Here is a 17,247-nt window from a genome sequence, read left to right as displayed (position 1 = left end):
TCGGATTTTCACGATGTGTGAGCAAAATTTTGATAGGCTGCTCTTCTTCCTTGGACGGCATTTTGACAACTGAAGAGTGAATTCCAAAATCAAAATAGGAACAACATTCTACACACACACCTTCAAAAAGAGGGGTGTTCAGGTTTTTTAAATGCAAAATTGAAGGAAATACGTCAAGTTGATATTGACCAAATTTTGACCGTATCACCCTTAAACGAGCAACCGCTACTTGCATCGACGGGGAACCTGAAGTTCATAACAAAAATTTTCTCATACGCTTATGATCTTAGTTTTGTAATGTCCTTTCACGTGTTTTGATGAAAAAGCAATAACCCCATTTCTTATGACAAATGAAGAGTTATGAAAAATATTTTGTATATCCTAAATAAGGAATTTTGCCGGAACGTTCTTCAGGTTTTTTTTAACTATTCGATCACAACACAATTCTCTTTTTTGTATTTCCTCATCTGAAATTGCTGCAAAATATCTAAATGCATAAGAAATTTCAGTTTTGGGTGAACTCATAAACTTTGCACGTTATCTAGTCAATTTTTATTAGGTGGCCTACGATAAAATAATAAAAAAAATCCTTTTTTTTCAAACAGACAGGGAAATTTATTTATTTAAAGAATAAGCATAAATCCTAATGAAACCTTGAAAATGTAGAAAACCTTTCCATTTATCTTTTTTTCTTTTATGATAAAGAAGTTATGAAGCAAAGAAAAAAAAAAGTGGCCCATGATATCCCACACTCCCCTACAAATTTAAACCCAATCAACATCCAACAAAAAGATTGGATGTCGCGGAAACGAACGTTTTCAAAATGCTGGTAAAGATGAATATCTTTGTCTCATTCAATGGCATTTTGGACGTTGAATATCTAGATGTCCGTTGAATTTGGATTAAGGAGGTGAATTGATAAAGATCAGTTCTACAAGATCTTTGGTTGCGTGAGAATCTTGAAGAATATGTTTGAGACCTAAAATTCTCTGTTAATTTCAGGGCCGAGGATTTCCAATGAATTTAAAAGATACGCAAGAACGACATTATGGTAAACCCATATTTTTTGTTAAATAAAATTAATTAGGAATGTTGAGTATTCAGCGACTTTATAAAAAAAAACTGTTTAGTTGCTTGAATACGACCACACATTTCTGAAAGATTCCTTAAAATATGCTTACACCAAAACTGCCAGAAACACGTGCATTTTTAGATAAATAATCTTCTTGGTTTAAGTAAAATTGTTGAAATCTAACTTGACCATCTTTCAATCCACCTACCAATAACTCCAATTTTCAAGAGTTCATTCATCGGAAAACTTTCAACTATTTGCTACAAATAGATGGGATTTCAGGAATTTTTAAAATGATTTTCTGATCATTTTGTAAATTACCTTGAAGCCTTCACTGGCAGCACAATAACTGTTTGAGGTTGAATAGTTTTCCACTTCAAAACTTGATCATTTTCGAGAAACTTATGAGGCCTTCAGAGTCAAAAGGCTGTAGATGCAATATGATCGATTTTGAGTTAATTATGCCAACCGATTCTAGGACCCGGTAAAGGGGTTGAAATTTGGCTACAAATATAAAAAATTCTAAAAATGCACAATACATAAGGAAATTGTTTTTTAAACTTTTTTCTTACTTATGGTCATCACTCAAACGCGATAAAGTAATAATTTTCTCTGATACTATTCAATACAAATCAGAATCAAAGCTTCAAATGAATGCTAATCCCGGATAGCCATTTAAAAATTATTCAAAATTAAATTCCTTATTCAGAAATAGTAAATGCTTGAAAATCATTTTAAACCTGCTAGTTTACAAGTTTGAAATCCACATTCCCAAAACACCAAGAAATAAATGTGAATCAAAATATCAAAATTTTATCAGAATTTAAAGCTACAAGCAATTGAATCAGTGCACAGAAACAAAAAAACCTAAAATACAACACCAGATTTAAAGAGAAATTAAATTCGAGTTCTAACATAAAGTTAAGATTGGGGCAAAAATTCACAAAGATTTAAAACTGCTTAGCAAAATGATAATAATTTTCAATTATTATTCATCTTAATTCACATTTCTGACTTCATTTTCAATGAAAGGGTTGATTAAGTAAGTCCTCTGTTAAATCTTGAATTTGAAAAAGTAATTTATCACGATTTGAAATGTGAACACTCGATTAAAATAAAAACAAAAATCTCTTTTCACCTTAAAGAAATTTATTCAAAACAATGGTGGTTGACTTAAATTTGATTGAAAAGAGAAAAATATTTAATTCTATATCAAGAGTGCCAGTGATACAAAGAAACTTCCTTCGAAAACAATAATTTAGAATAGAAAATATTCAAATCACAAAATCGTAAATCTGAAGAAAGATGAGATATAAAATAAAGAAATATTCATGTTTAGAAAATCGTTCAGTGAAATCCGTAATTCAACTATGGGAGCTATATTTGGATAATTATAATTTGAAATGGTTATTAAGAAGCTAATTTGCTGAATTTAGGGTATTTCTTTTAAATAGTATAGGATAATTTTAAATAAAGAACATCAGAATAAAAAGCATGAAATTTGGGCTAAATCAGTTGAAAAGTATCAATAGAAAATTCAAAGCTTAGATTCAAATTGGAAAAAAAATTCGATAGCGTATCCCGATTGATCCTGCTTAGTCAACTACAGTTACCCTTTTTTTCACAAAATGAAAAGGGTGTGTAAATTAACCATTTCATAATGATCAAAAAACTAACATTAATTTTGCGTTATTCATACTCATGCTAAAAAAGTGAGAATTCCAGATTGCCTAGTTTTTTTTAAATTTTATTCCCAATGAAGCCCAAAAAAATTACAATTTATATGGATTTAAAATGTTTTTCTTCGCTTTCTTCTATTTTGAGACTGATATTGTCACAAAAACGAAACAATGATTACACTAAAATGAGAGAAAAAAGAGACCAAACAAGACACACATCGAACAAAAAGGAGACAAAAATGTGACTTAGAGTAAGACAAAAATAAGACAACAATCAGACAAAAATAAGACATAAATAAGACAAAAATGAGATAAAAATGACATAAAAATTTAATAAAAATGAGATAAAAATGAGACAAAACTGAAACAAAAATGAGTCAACGAAATTCAAAAATAATATAAAAATTATTCAAAAGTGAGAAAACAATCAGACAAAAATTGACCCAAAATGGACACAAAAATTTCTCAAAAATGAGACAAAAATAAGACAAAAATGAAACTCAAATGAGACTAAATTAAGCAAAAACTGAGACAGAAATATGACAAATGAAACAAAAATAAGAAAACAATGAGACAAAAATGAGTCAATAAAATAGACAACAAAAGATGAAAATTATACAAATGAAGAAAAAAGTTACAAAAAAATTGATAAAAATCTGTCAGAAATAGACAAAAATTAGACAAAACTATGAAAAAAATGAGTCAGAAAGAGACAGAAATGAGACAAAAATATGACAAAAATGATACAAAAAAAAAGATAAAAATGAGACAAAAATGTAACAAAAATTAACCTAGAAAAGAAAGACAAAAATAGGACAATAATTTGATAAAAATAATACAAAATCGATACAAAAATGAGACAAAAACTACCCAAAATGGACCAAAACATAACACAAAAATGAGACAAAAATAAGATCAAAATGAGGCTATGGTGAGACTAAAATTAGACAAAAATGAAACAAAAAACAAAAATTAGACAAAAATGAAACACAAAAAGCTAAAAATGAGATAAAAATGAGACAAAAATGTGAAAAAATAAGACAAAAATGATACAAAAATGTGATCAAAAAAACAAAACTTAGACAAAAATTTGACAAAGATGAGAAAAAAAAAGAAACTGAAAATGTCACAAAAATGAAACAAAAATAACACTATAATGAGGCAAAAAAGAGACCAAATATGACAAAATTGAGATGAAAATAAGACAAAAATGAGTCAGAAATGAGACAAAAATAATACAAAAAGAAACTTAAATTAAACCCAAAATAGATAAAAATGAGACAAAAAAGAACACAAAAATTACTCATACACGATACAAAAATAAGACAAAAATAAGACTAAAATGAGACAAAAATTAGGCAAAAATGAGATAAATATAAGACAAAAATGAAATAAAAATAAGATAAAAATGAAATAAAATGGAAAGTGAAGTTGAGCACATAGAAGAACAAGAAACACAATATTCAATTTTAGGCTGAAATTGGTTTCTTGAAAAATGTTTTATATCGACATGAAATTTGTAACGAAATAAACTTTTTTTTATAATCAATGCGATTAGTAATAAAGTACTGGATACAAGGTTTCAGATTGTTTTTGCCTATTCTATTGGGTATTGTAAAATTAGTATTCGATGCATCAATATCGAAGTTAAAATGGCTGGTTTCAAATTCTAAACTTGTTTAAATACACTTATTCATAAAAACTCATTCTAATGACAAAATAGGGTTTTTGTGTGTTGAGAATTCTGTTTCAATACAAAAGATTTTTTGAATTACAAATCGAAATTTGCGTTTCAAAATTATCGAGTAACTTCCAGTTAGGGTGATTTGCCAATCGTTGCACAGCTAAGCACATGATTTTGGATTTTATGCTGTATTTCAGTCATTTCAACCAAATTCACTCGATTTGTTTTTGTCGATGCACTCACCCAGGATTGGTCAACAAGATCCAAAAGTTCAAATGTTTGAAATTAGTGACATAAAAATTTAAAAAATCATTTAAAACAGCTTGTCAGTGCCCAATAGTTGCACAGGCAAATTTTATGTCGTTCATAATGTTGTCCTGTTTTGTCCCGCGTTAGTTAGGGAAACAAGGGGAGTGATATCTCGATCGAACGATCCGGTCAAGTTGGGAGTCTAACTAAGATTAATTTTATTATCCATTTCTTAAACCTACATTCGGGTGGCGACCTACACGTAGCTTACGCGTAGTCAGCATAAACAAACATCGGACGATCGAAGTACAGTTTCCTTTTGCTTGTGTCAGCATAAAGGACTGAACCTTGGACCGTCGCGATAGAATGTTCGCATGGGCGTAGCTAGTGGGGGCATCCACCACACGCCCTTTCTTATAAAATTTAAAAATTATGCTATTGTTTAATTTTTAAATTAAGTTTAAAGTTGTTATAGTCTTCTTCTTATTTATAGTAGTATAATAAGCAATAAATTGATTTGTTGATAAGTTGTTACTAATTGATATTGTTATTGATTACATTGAGATATTGTTTCTTGAACTGTTAATGCAAAAACTAATATTGTATAAATATATTTAACTGAAGATCATCTAGTGTTTCGAATAAAGTGTTACAATGATTTATTATGGTGAATTACAATTATGGTTTATTGTTATTATTACTATTATTATTATTAGTATTATTTTCTAAACATCCACCACACGTCCTATATATGGTTTTACTCTACATTTGTGTACAAAATCTTGTTTTCCTTGAATTGAAATTTTTATGTTTGGATCTAAATCTTCCAATACTTGGTATGGACCTACATATATATTTTCCATCTTGGACCCAGTTTCATTTTTTAATAACACTAAGTCTCCTTTGTTAAAATTCATTTGTTTCGCCAAGTTGTTGAATTTTTCAACTCGTTTTATTTTCTCTTGTATTATTTTGTCCCTGATTGCTTGTTGCGAAGATTTCAATTTAATTTTTAAAATTTTTGAATAATCCTCAATGTCATATATTGGGTCAACTGTCTCGGCGTCAGATAGGTTTGATGGCAAATTACAGATTTTACCGAAAACTAGCTCAAATGGTGTTTTGTTTGTCGTTGTGTGGACTGTAGTATTGAACGCAAACTGGTAGTATTTTAACCAACTGTCCCAATACAAGGGTGATTTCTCACTATATATACGTAAGAAATTTCCCAAGTTTTTATGAGAATTTTCTAGTCCACCGATTGTTTCGTGGTGATATGCTGTTGAATTCAGTTTTTCTATTTCGAGTAATTTGCATATATCCGAAAATAGATTCGACATGAATTCTTTGCCTCTATCTGTTACGATTCTTTTTGGAATCCCATAGTTTAAAACAATGGTTTCTACAAAAGCTTTCGCTACCGTTTCTGTCTCTTTGTTTTTAATGGCTGTTGCCGTAATAAACTTTGTCAGGTCGCATTGCGTTGTTAATATATATCGGTTACCTTCTGCACTAGGCAGTAAAGGACCAACAAGATCTAAGTAAATTATTTCAAACGCAGTTTCAGCTGTTGTTGTGATTATCATTGGTGTTTTGGGTTTATTTATGATTCTGTTTTTCTGGCATAACTGGCACGAATCAATGAAAACTTTGATATCTTTTTTCATATTCTTCCAATAGAATCTTTGCTGGATAGTGTGCAGAGTTCTATTGATGCCTGCATGGCCTGCCGTTGGTAGGACATGATAGTCGTTCATTATTATCTTTTTCTGTATGTCTTCTTTTATCACTTTTATGTGTTCCCCTATAATAATTATATCCGGTATATCCTTCATTTTTATTTCATGGATATTTTCCATAAGATGTTGAGCGCTCTTTTTTCTTTTTAATAGTATGCATACGTTCATTTTTAAATTTTTTATATAATCCGCTACCTTTTTCATTACTCCCCGTAGGTGAGTTAACGTTTGAGTTTGCGGTATTCTTATTTTTTGTGGGGTTATTTCAATTTCTTTTATATTTGGACATACTTCCATTTCCATATATTCCACATTTGACTCTTGAGGCTGATCAGTTCCTTCCGTGTCAGTGGTTTCTTTGATTTGTTTTGATTTTGACCGTGTTATCATTGTCATTGTTGTTTCTGTCATAGTTTTTAGATCGGAAATCGAAATGCGTGATAACGCGTCCGCTATCACATTATTTCTTCCGGGAATATAATTAATTTGAAAATCGTACTCCTCAAGTGCCAACCGAAATTTGGTTAGTCTACTTGAAGGATCTGTTAAAGAAAACAGGTAAACTAATGGCCTGTGATCAGTATGAACAATAAACTTTCTTCCGTAAAGGTACGGTCGGAAATGTCTGATTGCCCACACTAAAGCCAACAGTTCCTTCTCTATAGTTGGATATCTAGTCTCAGCCTGGTTTAAGGATTTACTAGCATATGCAACCGGTCTGCCATTTCCATTGGAAAGAACTGCACCAATTGCATACCCAGATGCATCCGTATGTAACGTAAAGGTATTATTTTTACCAAAATCAGGAAAATCAAGTACAGGTGGATTTATAAATTTTTCTCTTAAAGTATTGAAGGCTTCATTGCATTCAATGCTCCAATTGAATTGTGTATTCTTTCTTGTTAGAAGATTTAGTGGTGCGCATATTGCTGCAAAATTTCTAACATGTTTGCGATAATAATTCGCAAACGCTACGAAACGCTTCACCTCGTCCGCATTTTTCGGAATAGGCCATTTTTTCACTGCTTCTATTTTAGCAGGATCGGGCTTTATTCCTTCAGCGGATATAAAGTGTCCTAAGTAGATTAACTCTGTTTTAAAGAAATTACATTTCTTAGGATTCAATTTTAGATTGACTTTTCGAAGTTTTTCAAAAACTGCGATGAGGTTCCTATTGTGTTCCTCAATTGACTTACCAAAGACAATAATGTCATCTAAATAGACAAGACATTTTGTCATATCTAACCCTGACATCGCTATCGTCATTAGACGGGAAAATGATGAGGGGCTTATTTTGAGACCCATCGGCAGTCTCGTCATTTGATACTGTCCGGATGGTGTCGAAAAAGCTGTCACTGGTCTATCTTCTGGACGTAGGGTGCATTGATAGTATCCTTGTGACAAGTCTAAATGCGAAAAATAACGAGCACCTGAAAGTGTATCGATTATGTCTTCAATATTAGGTAAAGGGAATTTATCATCCTCAATTACCGTATTTAGCTTCCTGTAATCTATAACAAGTCTCCACTTTTTCTTGTCATTTGCAGATTTTTTGGGCACTAGCAATATTGGACTATTCCATGCGGAAGTGGCCTTTTCAATAATTTGGTTCTTTACCATCTTTTGAATTTGCTTTTCTACTTCCGACTTTTGCATTTGCGGCAATTTATAGGGTTTACTATAAATTGGCTGGGCTTCTTTATTTATTTTAACCACTGGACTGTAGATATCTGTTACAGTCAGATTGTCGTTTTCAAGACAAAATATATCAGCATATTTTGTGCAAATTTGTTCCATATGCTGTTTCTCTGTTTTTGGCAAAAGACTCAAATCCAATTCTTTGAAAAGCTGTTGGATTCTGTCTGACTTATCATTCTTATAATCCATCGCCAGTATCAAATACTCACTGGCTGGCTTGATTGTTGGTTTCAGATTTGAAATTTGAACTGGTTTGTTTTTCACGTTAACCATGTGAATGGGTATTTTCCCATTCGAAGGTTGAACAATTGTATTCGCGATGTATACATGTGGTTGTATCTCTTGATTTAGTACAATACATGTTTCAGTGAGTTTTGTATTTATGAGCTTTACTACCTCAGTTCTAGCAGGTATTATGTAACACATTTCACTATCTGGTGGTTTCAATTCCATTTTCATATTTACAAAATCGATATTTGCTCCAAATTCTTTCAGAAAATCTGTGCCAATTAAACCATTAACTGTATCCGGTAAACTCTCTATTATATTAAACTTAATGGGATATTCTGCAGAATTATATCCTACAAAAGTTTCAACGTATCCCAGCGTGCTGGTAACTCCGTTTACACCACTTATTTCCAATGTTTGTGAAGTTTCGTCAGCAGAGAACCACCCCATATTTAGGCTTTATTTATTATAAAAGTCACATACATGAACTGCTCACTTTTCTCTCTTGTTAAACAATTGTAGATGGTTATTTTCATCAATTTCCGTCCCGCACAGGTAATGCGCTTCACTTCGATGCTGCTATCTACATTGAAATGAACTGCTCACTTTTCACTCTTGTTAAACAATTGTAGATGGTTATTTTCATCAATTTCCGTCCCGCACAGGTAATGCGCTTCACTTCGATGCTGCTATCTACATTGAACTTGTACACTTTGTGCTAATTCTGGCCTGGATCGCCATGTTTTGTCCCGCGTTAGTTAGGGAAACAAGGGGAGTGATATCTCGATCGAACGATCCGGTCAAGTTGGGAGTCTAACTAAGATTAATTTTATTATCCATTTCTTAAACCTACATTCGGGTGGCGACCTACACGTAGCTTACGCGTAGTCAGCATAAACAAACATCGGACGATCGAAGTACAGTTTCCTTTTGCTTGTGTCAGCATAAAGGACTGAACCTTGGACCGTCGCGATAGAATGTTCGCATGGGCGTAGCTAGTGGGGGCATCCACCACAGTCCGATTTTTTCCAATGGTTGCACATTTTAAAAATCTTCTTAAGGCTCAGCCAGCATGTGGTCGATGAGGCTAATATTTGTTACTTCTAGTTCAAATGCAATCTAATTTGGTGACGGCCCCTTTTGAGGGGGGGGGGGTGTCTTCCATATAAACCGTCCAATGCACAATTGGAAAATTCGGACCCAACATAAAAAAACACAAAGCCTCCGGTTTGAGTGTCTGGAATAGCATTTATCACACGTGAAGTTTTCTCAGAAACTCAAATCTTCCTCTTGGTTTAACCGAAGTCATTTGAGTAGAGTGTTGTTTGACCTTATTTGCCCAGTGTTGAGCTTATTTATGTCCTACCAACAAAAAATTTTATGTCTTTAAAATCCCATAGAATGAACTAAAAGAAATTTAATGCTAAATATTTAAATGCCTATTTACAGGTAAAAAGATTAAAGAACGTGATCTGTTTTGCCCCCCTTTACCCCTATGAAGAAGATGTGATTTTATAGAACAATTGCTTTAGGACTGACTTGGAAGTCGATCGATTTTCACATAATGAATATCTATTTAAAACTTGAAAATGGACACAACCACGCCCAAAATTTCAGATCGTTTGACTGATTTATGCTCATGACATACAATTTTGTATAAGAATTTATCTTTTCAAAAAGTTTATTGATTTAAATATTTTTTTTCATGTAAGTGGGTTTATTTGTAATTACTGTAACCTAAGTAGCATTTCATCAATCTTCAGAAAACAATCACATAACATAGAAATGTTTCCCAAGAGGTGACTTTGACACTTTTCAGATAATGCAAGTTGTCCGACTTTCATACATACATATGTTTTTTCAACGAGTTTCATAATTTCAAAACTTCAATATTTAGATTTGACGGTAGAAAAATAAACTTATGGAAATATAAAGTGTCTTTGAATTATTTAATTAATTATTAAAAATCAACATTGAGTGCAAAAAATAAGAAAATTCTGAGTGGAAAATAATTAATTGGACTACAGAAATTACTCAAATTACTAGTAAAACGTCAATATCCACTTAAATGTTCAGAAAAAAAATTTCATATCAATAGACAATTCGAGTTGTTTTAGTTGCATGTAGTCGATGGACGTATTCAGTTTTGTATGACAATTTGTATGGAAGAAGAATATTTCACATATCCAAGAAATTCAAATAAGTTTGAAATTAAATTTATGTTAAATTATTAGTTTTGCCCATTCATACGCTTAATTTTTTGCCAGCATAAGAAGAAGCAAAGTATTTCATGAAAACATTTCAACTATTCAAAAATAAAAAAAATCGAAATCAATTGAAAAGTATTATAAAATTTCTGGGTTTGCTTCCTGGAGACTTTAATAATTACATGACTCGTTTTTGCGAAAGTTTTAAATCAACACACTTATTGGCTATGCAAAGCAGTATAATGCGATTCTTATTATGATCCTACGGTTAACCAGCTTTCAAATTAGCTGTCAAAACACTAAATTTAAAAAATATTTATCTTTTTTAATTTTTTTTTATGACAACCAATATCATTTCTGGGGAACAAGTAAGGTTTAGTTTTTGTTTACATGAAATGTATTGTAAGAATTCCGTACAAGCCTCCTTTCTAATTCAAAACACGTTTATATAATTCAGACCATAAACAATCGCTACAAAAATGTTTATTGCTATTTTTGGCTGTTAAAACAACCAAACAAAGTTTTTGGAGGCAAACGAATTTATAAATTTGAAATTTCCAAACAAATTTTGCAGCTGAATTATGTACAACAATGGGGCAGGAGGAGATTGAGCGGACCAATTGTTGCACAATTCGACATTTTTTCTGATTAAGTATGGATCATAATTTTTTTCAAAATCATGGTGTTAAAATTGTCCAACAAACGTTTCGTATAGAAAACTGATACTAAAAATGTTTTGTTCTGACGTAAAACCTTATTTGTCGTAGAAGGAATGTTAAGGTTTTTGTTAACAATTAGCACAAAAACCGCGCGAAAAAAACAAGAAAAATTAAAACTGTCATAAGATACACATTTAACAGCAGAAAATATCTCAAAAGCCTCATTTCATCAGAAAACATTCCGAATTACATGATTCAGTATTACTTTTGAGGAAAAGTTAAAAAACAGCTGAAATATTGCCAATTTAAGTCATGCTGTGCAACGATGGGTTAGGGGACAACGATTGGCAAATCACCCTACTACGGTAAATTTAATTATTGAAATGAAATTTTTTTTTTCTAAATAATCTATTTCTATTTTGTCTATTTAGAGAGGATTTTAACCAACATGGTCATTCTTCCCCTTGATTAAATAATCTCCATGATGGAAAAGGTTAAAACCCCCCCCCTCCCCCCCATCCACACTTCCTTGGGAAGAAAAAAATGGAAAATGGTCAATGTCAAAAAACAACAACTTAAAAGCGTGTATTCTCGAAATTCTCGAAGCCTCAAATGGTGTTTACCGGTATTTTAAGATTAAGTCAATTTTGTAAATTGAGTTTCGCTGGTTTATTTTAGCGCCATATCCCCAGACCGTTCACTCTCAGTCCCAAATTCCACCCGGCTACCGGAAACCACTCGTTAATTGACCGTAGCCGATTAAATACTCGCAACCTTTTATCACTATCAAACCACGAACGGAACCCCAATCTGTAGTAGGTAGCTGGTAGTTAGCTAGTGACAAAAATAAACAAAACTAACCAAAACTTTGTGGTTCCGGAGAATCGGTGGAGAGGCACTATCACCACACCACAACTGCGGCTAGCTGCTAACTGTTTGAAGAAAGGGGGGATGATTGGTTCAGGTTCAGCTGTAAGTTTACTTTCGATGCCACTTCCGGGGGTTCAAAAGATTTTTCCACTAGACCACACTGATGACCCCAAATAGTTGGTTTTTCTTCGGGATCGATTCCCGCAACAAGAAAATTGGAACACTTTCTCGAAAACGACAGTCCGTGAAAATCTCCGGCCGCGATGACGCGCGACGACTAGTCTTTTGGGGTTTTTGAGGTTTTGTCCCGATGCCTCCGATGCGGTAGGACAACTATGAGGTCACACCCCCACTCAAATTCAAGTCACTTCACAGGCAACTGATCGATTCACTAGTTTTTATTCCCCCGGACCGTCACCCCCCATCGACCGATACTTTTGGTTTAACTTATAGTTTAGGGTTAGGGAGTGCACCGAATTTTCCCGGAAAAAAAGAGCGGAACCGCGAAAAACACAAAACTACTACTACTACTACTGCCTCTGTGGGTCAAAACCCGTCGTCCGTCCTTCCCAAAAAGTGGTGACCACAAACCTACAAACGACTGTGAAACGCTCAGAAAATTCTTTGTATGTCCGACCACGTCCAGCTACGACCGAGAACTGATGAACGAGTGAGGAGAATCGACGGATGAATGGCAGCAAACTAAACCAAACCACAAAATCCTCACGCCTCCCCCCGTGAGCCAGGCCAGGCGTCGATGTTGCGTCGCCGTCTTCTGCTAGCATCACACAGCCGCAGAAAAGGCAAACCGAGAAACCGACGAGTCAATGATGATGACCAACGGGTGGGGGTGGGTCTTGCCTCTGTTGTACTGAATGAATACATTGGTGGTATGTGGTTTCACTTCGTTGAAATCTTTGAAATGTGTGAGAGGAAAAAGGATGGCTTGTTCATTGGCGAAGAGTTCATTTGGTCGTAATGAAGTACTTGCTGCTGGCTTAAGTGAATTTTAAGGGGTATTTTTTTTTTCATTCTATTTCATTTCAGGCTGGTGGAAATTTCGAACGTGTTGTAGGCTAGGCAGTTGGGCTAGTGTTGAACAACAGTTTGATCTATGGCTCAGTTTTGTCACCAAAGATGACGGCTGAGAAATCGAAACTTTGCAATGGTTCAAGAAATGTCAACCCATTTGATTGAGAAGTTAGAAATCAACTTTCTGTGGATATATTTGGCTTAGTTCTTTGCACAGAGATAAGCTTAAATATTTTTCTCAAATTGTATTCTGTAGTTTCATAGTCAGCCCTAGACAGACAAATAAAAAATTATCTGCGCAATAAGTTGCAAAACAATGATTTTATTCAGAACTCGCCTCGTTCGTTAGAGAATTGCAACATCGAGTGCTGAGAAAATGAAATTTTTCTCGAGTTGCTTACAAAGTTTTATGTGACTTCACAGAGTTTTCTTGAAAGTCCTTTGAAATCCATTCTATGATCCACAGGGCCGGATTAAGCCATCGGGGGGCCCGGGGCAATTTTTCTCGGGGGGGGGGGGGGCAATAATTCGTTTTTTTTCAAATGCTACTCAGAAAATTCAAAAGTTTTTAAACGTTTTAAAAAACTGGAGATGCGTTCAGTATACTATATTCAAATAGTCATGTTGTCAGCGTAGAAAATAGTTTCTTGTATCTTCAAATAAAAATTGGTAATCAATCACGTGCAAACATTGCGGAAGAGTTTAGAAATTTCTTAGAAATGAAAACTCTTATTGAAAAGCTGCAAAATGCTAAATTTAATTCTTATTTCTTTTTAAACCCTTATCACCAATTACAATTCTCCAATTTAAAAAAATGACCGGTTAGATATTTTAAATGATTTTCATATAATCATTGATCGTTTGGTTTGTGTTTATTCGAGAAATATTTATCCATTGACAATTAGGAAGTATCTTGATGATTTGAAACAAAGAAAACAAAATGTAAAAAAAAAAAACAAAATAACTAAGTCCATATTCCATAGAGATACAGATATAAGAGTTTAAGGGTTCAATACTTTGAATCACGTTATATTCAGAACGAAAATTCAGTGTCCCAAATCTAAATCATAATTTCAAATCAAGTTTTAAGAAACAAAACATGAATCAAATTAAAAAAAAAAAAAGAGATACAAAGTTACAATAAGAGCAAAAGCAGAAATTGCACCAAATGTTAATTTCAATTTTATGTTTTGAAACACAAAAAAAAATCTTTTCATGAGATGTTTTTTGATAAGATTGTCATCAGATAACTTTTTTTTTATCAAATTGTTATTCTAAATGTGACGAAAGTTTCACTCGATGCCCTCAAAGCCAAAGGAATCTTAGTACAAAAATGATCGGTTGAAAAAAAATTGAGAATAAAGATTAAATGGTTGAAACACAGAATCAGTTATCATTGAAAAAAATCAGATACGGAATCCAAATAAGTTTAGTACTCTAAACTAAGGTTTCTCGATTGCCCGTTTTTATCCGGGTTTGCCCGAATATTTATCACAAAATTTAACAAAAGTCTGGTCCGGGCCGATTTTTCCGATTTCATTGAAAAAAGCCCGGATTTTGCCCGGATTTATTCACATTATTCGCCAAAACAATAAGAGAAAATCATATTGTGTTGTGTTGTTCCCAGACGGAATTTTTTGAGCAAATTTCATAAAATTAATAATAAAAAGTTTTTTTTTGAAAGCTTAAAATACGGTTTAGAAATTGCTGATGAAAAAAAAAATCAAGTTTTTTCACTCGATTTGTATTGAGTATTTCCTGGGATTTTTGGTCGACATTTTGGTATCAAATGCCCAGATTTTGCCAGGTTTTTAGCTAAAATAGCCTGGATTTGTTCGGCCCGGGTACGTGCTGAAAAAATTCTGGCAGCCTTACTCTGAACAAAGAGTCTGAATTGTCAAAATTCAGAAAAAAGATGAAACTCAACTTCAGTAACTGAAGAAACAACACAATACTTGAAAATCCCAATGAATTGAATTTGGAAAAATATCATATAAATATTCATATTAAGAAAATCACTCAATCGTTTCTATGATAGTTTGAGAATGATGATTTAGAAAAATGATCTACTGAATTCAGGATATTCACTTCAGTAGATGTTAAAATTCTTTTTTAAATCAGTTGAAAATGTTCCAGTGCAAATTTCAAGTCTAAGACAGAAATTGGTATGCAAATTCAATAAATAAACCCTGTACTGTCGATTGGTCCAAATTTAGCAACTACAGTTTTTTTTAAAGATTTTACTTTAAAAAATGGGCGGTAAAAGGGTTAAGAATTTATAATCCAATGAAAATTAGCTACTATTTAAGTGCAGAAAACCATAACTTGGAAACTAGAAGTAATAACAAATCTTATTTTTGTGCAATACGTTTGAATGTAATGAAAATGAGAAGATGTATTTTTTTATTTTACCTGTTTTGTACAGAATATCGTAACAGATATGTTTCGATAAAAAAAATAAAAATATGAGGTGTTTTGTCTCTTATTCTTCTTAATTTTTTTTTTCGAATTCGGTTTTGTCCAGAAGATTTTGATATTCTCAGCTCGCAAAACGTGGGAGAGCTCCTTCACTGCTTACTCTAGGGGGCCCCTTAACTTTTTAAGACAAAAACTATTCTAGATATTTTTTCACGTGGGCCCTTTAGTTTTTATATTTCAAGTTTTCATTCTGATTTTCTAGTTTTGTTAATTTTTTTTTTCTCTCGGGGGCCCTCCTGAGCCGGGGGGCTCGGGGCAATTGCCCCTTTTGCTCCCCCTTTAATCCGGCCTTGATGATCCAGAATTTTAATCCAGTTTGTCTTGAAATGCAACGTTGAAAATTCAAAGGCGGTGGTTTAAATCCAAACATCATAATCCGGTGATTGTATCCATTTTCCATTTATTAGGAAACTCGACTTTAGAATGGAAAATTTTCTGGATGTTTTTCTCAAATGTTCAGAGTCAGCATAGCAAAAAAAGTAAATTGTTTAGTCTATTTTTTAATTTTTCAATTCATATGAGCAATTTTCAAACAAAACAGCTAAACTCATTATAAAATTTGTACCGTATTTGGTTAAGCGTTTAGATACTTTATGCTCACCTTTTTCTCAATTGATGCATATTTTAACAACAATTCTAACATCCTTTTCGGCAGAATTATTAAAGGTTAGAAAAGTCAATTTCTCGAATTTATATTTAGAATAAATGTCTGTTAACACATAACAGATAGTGGAATTAAGATGATTTCTAAAATATTAAAAAATATCTTCGAAATAAATACAGGCCCCTTTCGTTTTGGCTACACGCTCGAGGATTTTGTGTTGCCAGAATCGAATGGATTTTTTCATCAACTTTTTCCTTATCTATTTATGAAAATAAGCCATTGTTATTATCATTAAATCAATTTTTCATAATTTTTGGATAATTTTTAGTAATTTTTTTTTATATCAAGTTATAGACACCAATAGATTTTTGTTTGTTATTTTAAGAATGATTGATTTCTGTTCTTTTGTTGATATTTGTTTTTGAGTTGAATGACATTTTTATGTTTTTCGTCATTTTTGAGTGCTTAATATTGTTTTGAATTTTTTTTTTGTTATTTTTGTAATGTTTTATCTTTGTTCAAGAACGTCAAAAAGTATTTATGGTGTTTGTCTAAATTCTGTGGGTCCTGTTATAATCAAAACAATTTGGATTTGTCGTTCCAAAAAAAACGTTCGATTTTGGCTCATGTGCCAAAATCAAAGGTTGCCAGAATCGAATGTTGTGTTAACGAACGGTGTCTGTAATGGTTTAAAAAAGAATTCCCGTTAACCTACAATTTTCTGGTGAATGTTCCTTCTGGCGGATTTTTTTTAGAGAATGATTCGTCAGAGGAAAAATATCTCAGAAAAGTTTTTTTTCTGAAGAGTGGAATTGTGGTGTTTTTTATTCTAAAGAATATGCGTAGTTCAGTACAAAATTTGTCAATATACATACAATCAGTCACAAAAGTTATTAACCACGAACAATTTCCACCATCTTTTAACTTATTTGCCTTATAAATGTAACTATCTTATATTGTGACCTGAGTACTCGCATATGACTTCATACTCGTTCCTTGATTTGGTAGTTTCAGCTTTTTTCAATATTTATAATATGTTTTCAATTGT

The 17,247-nt window shown here is 32.6% G+C and overlaps 1 protein-coding gene across 1 annotated transcript in view; it reads right to left on the bottom strand.

The window, feature by feature from the left end:
- LOC129738553 (protein lozenge) overlaps nucleotides 1–12,714 on the bottom strand; it is a 119,856-nt gene extending 107,142 nt beyond the window's left edge. Inside the window, exon 1 of the mRNA XM_055729771.1 lies at nucleotides 12,077–12,714. The gene's annotated coding sequence lies outside the window, so the exon portion shown is untranslated. The remainder of the gene's footprint in view (nucleotides 1–12,076) is intronic.
- Nucleotides 12,715–17,247: the final 4,533 nt, after the last annotated feature.

Source organism: Uranotaenia lowii, chromosome 1 (genome assembly GCF_029784155.1).
Source record: "Uranotaenia lowii strain MFRU-FL chromosome 1, ASM2978415v1, whole genome shotgun sequence".
Lineage (NCBI taxonomy): Eukaryota > Metazoa > Arthropoda > Insecta > Diptera > Culicidae > Uranotaenia > Uranotaenia lowii.
The sequence above is the reverse complement of the archived record's forward strand: the minus strand, read 5'-3'. Positions and strand labels throughout refer to the sequence as shown.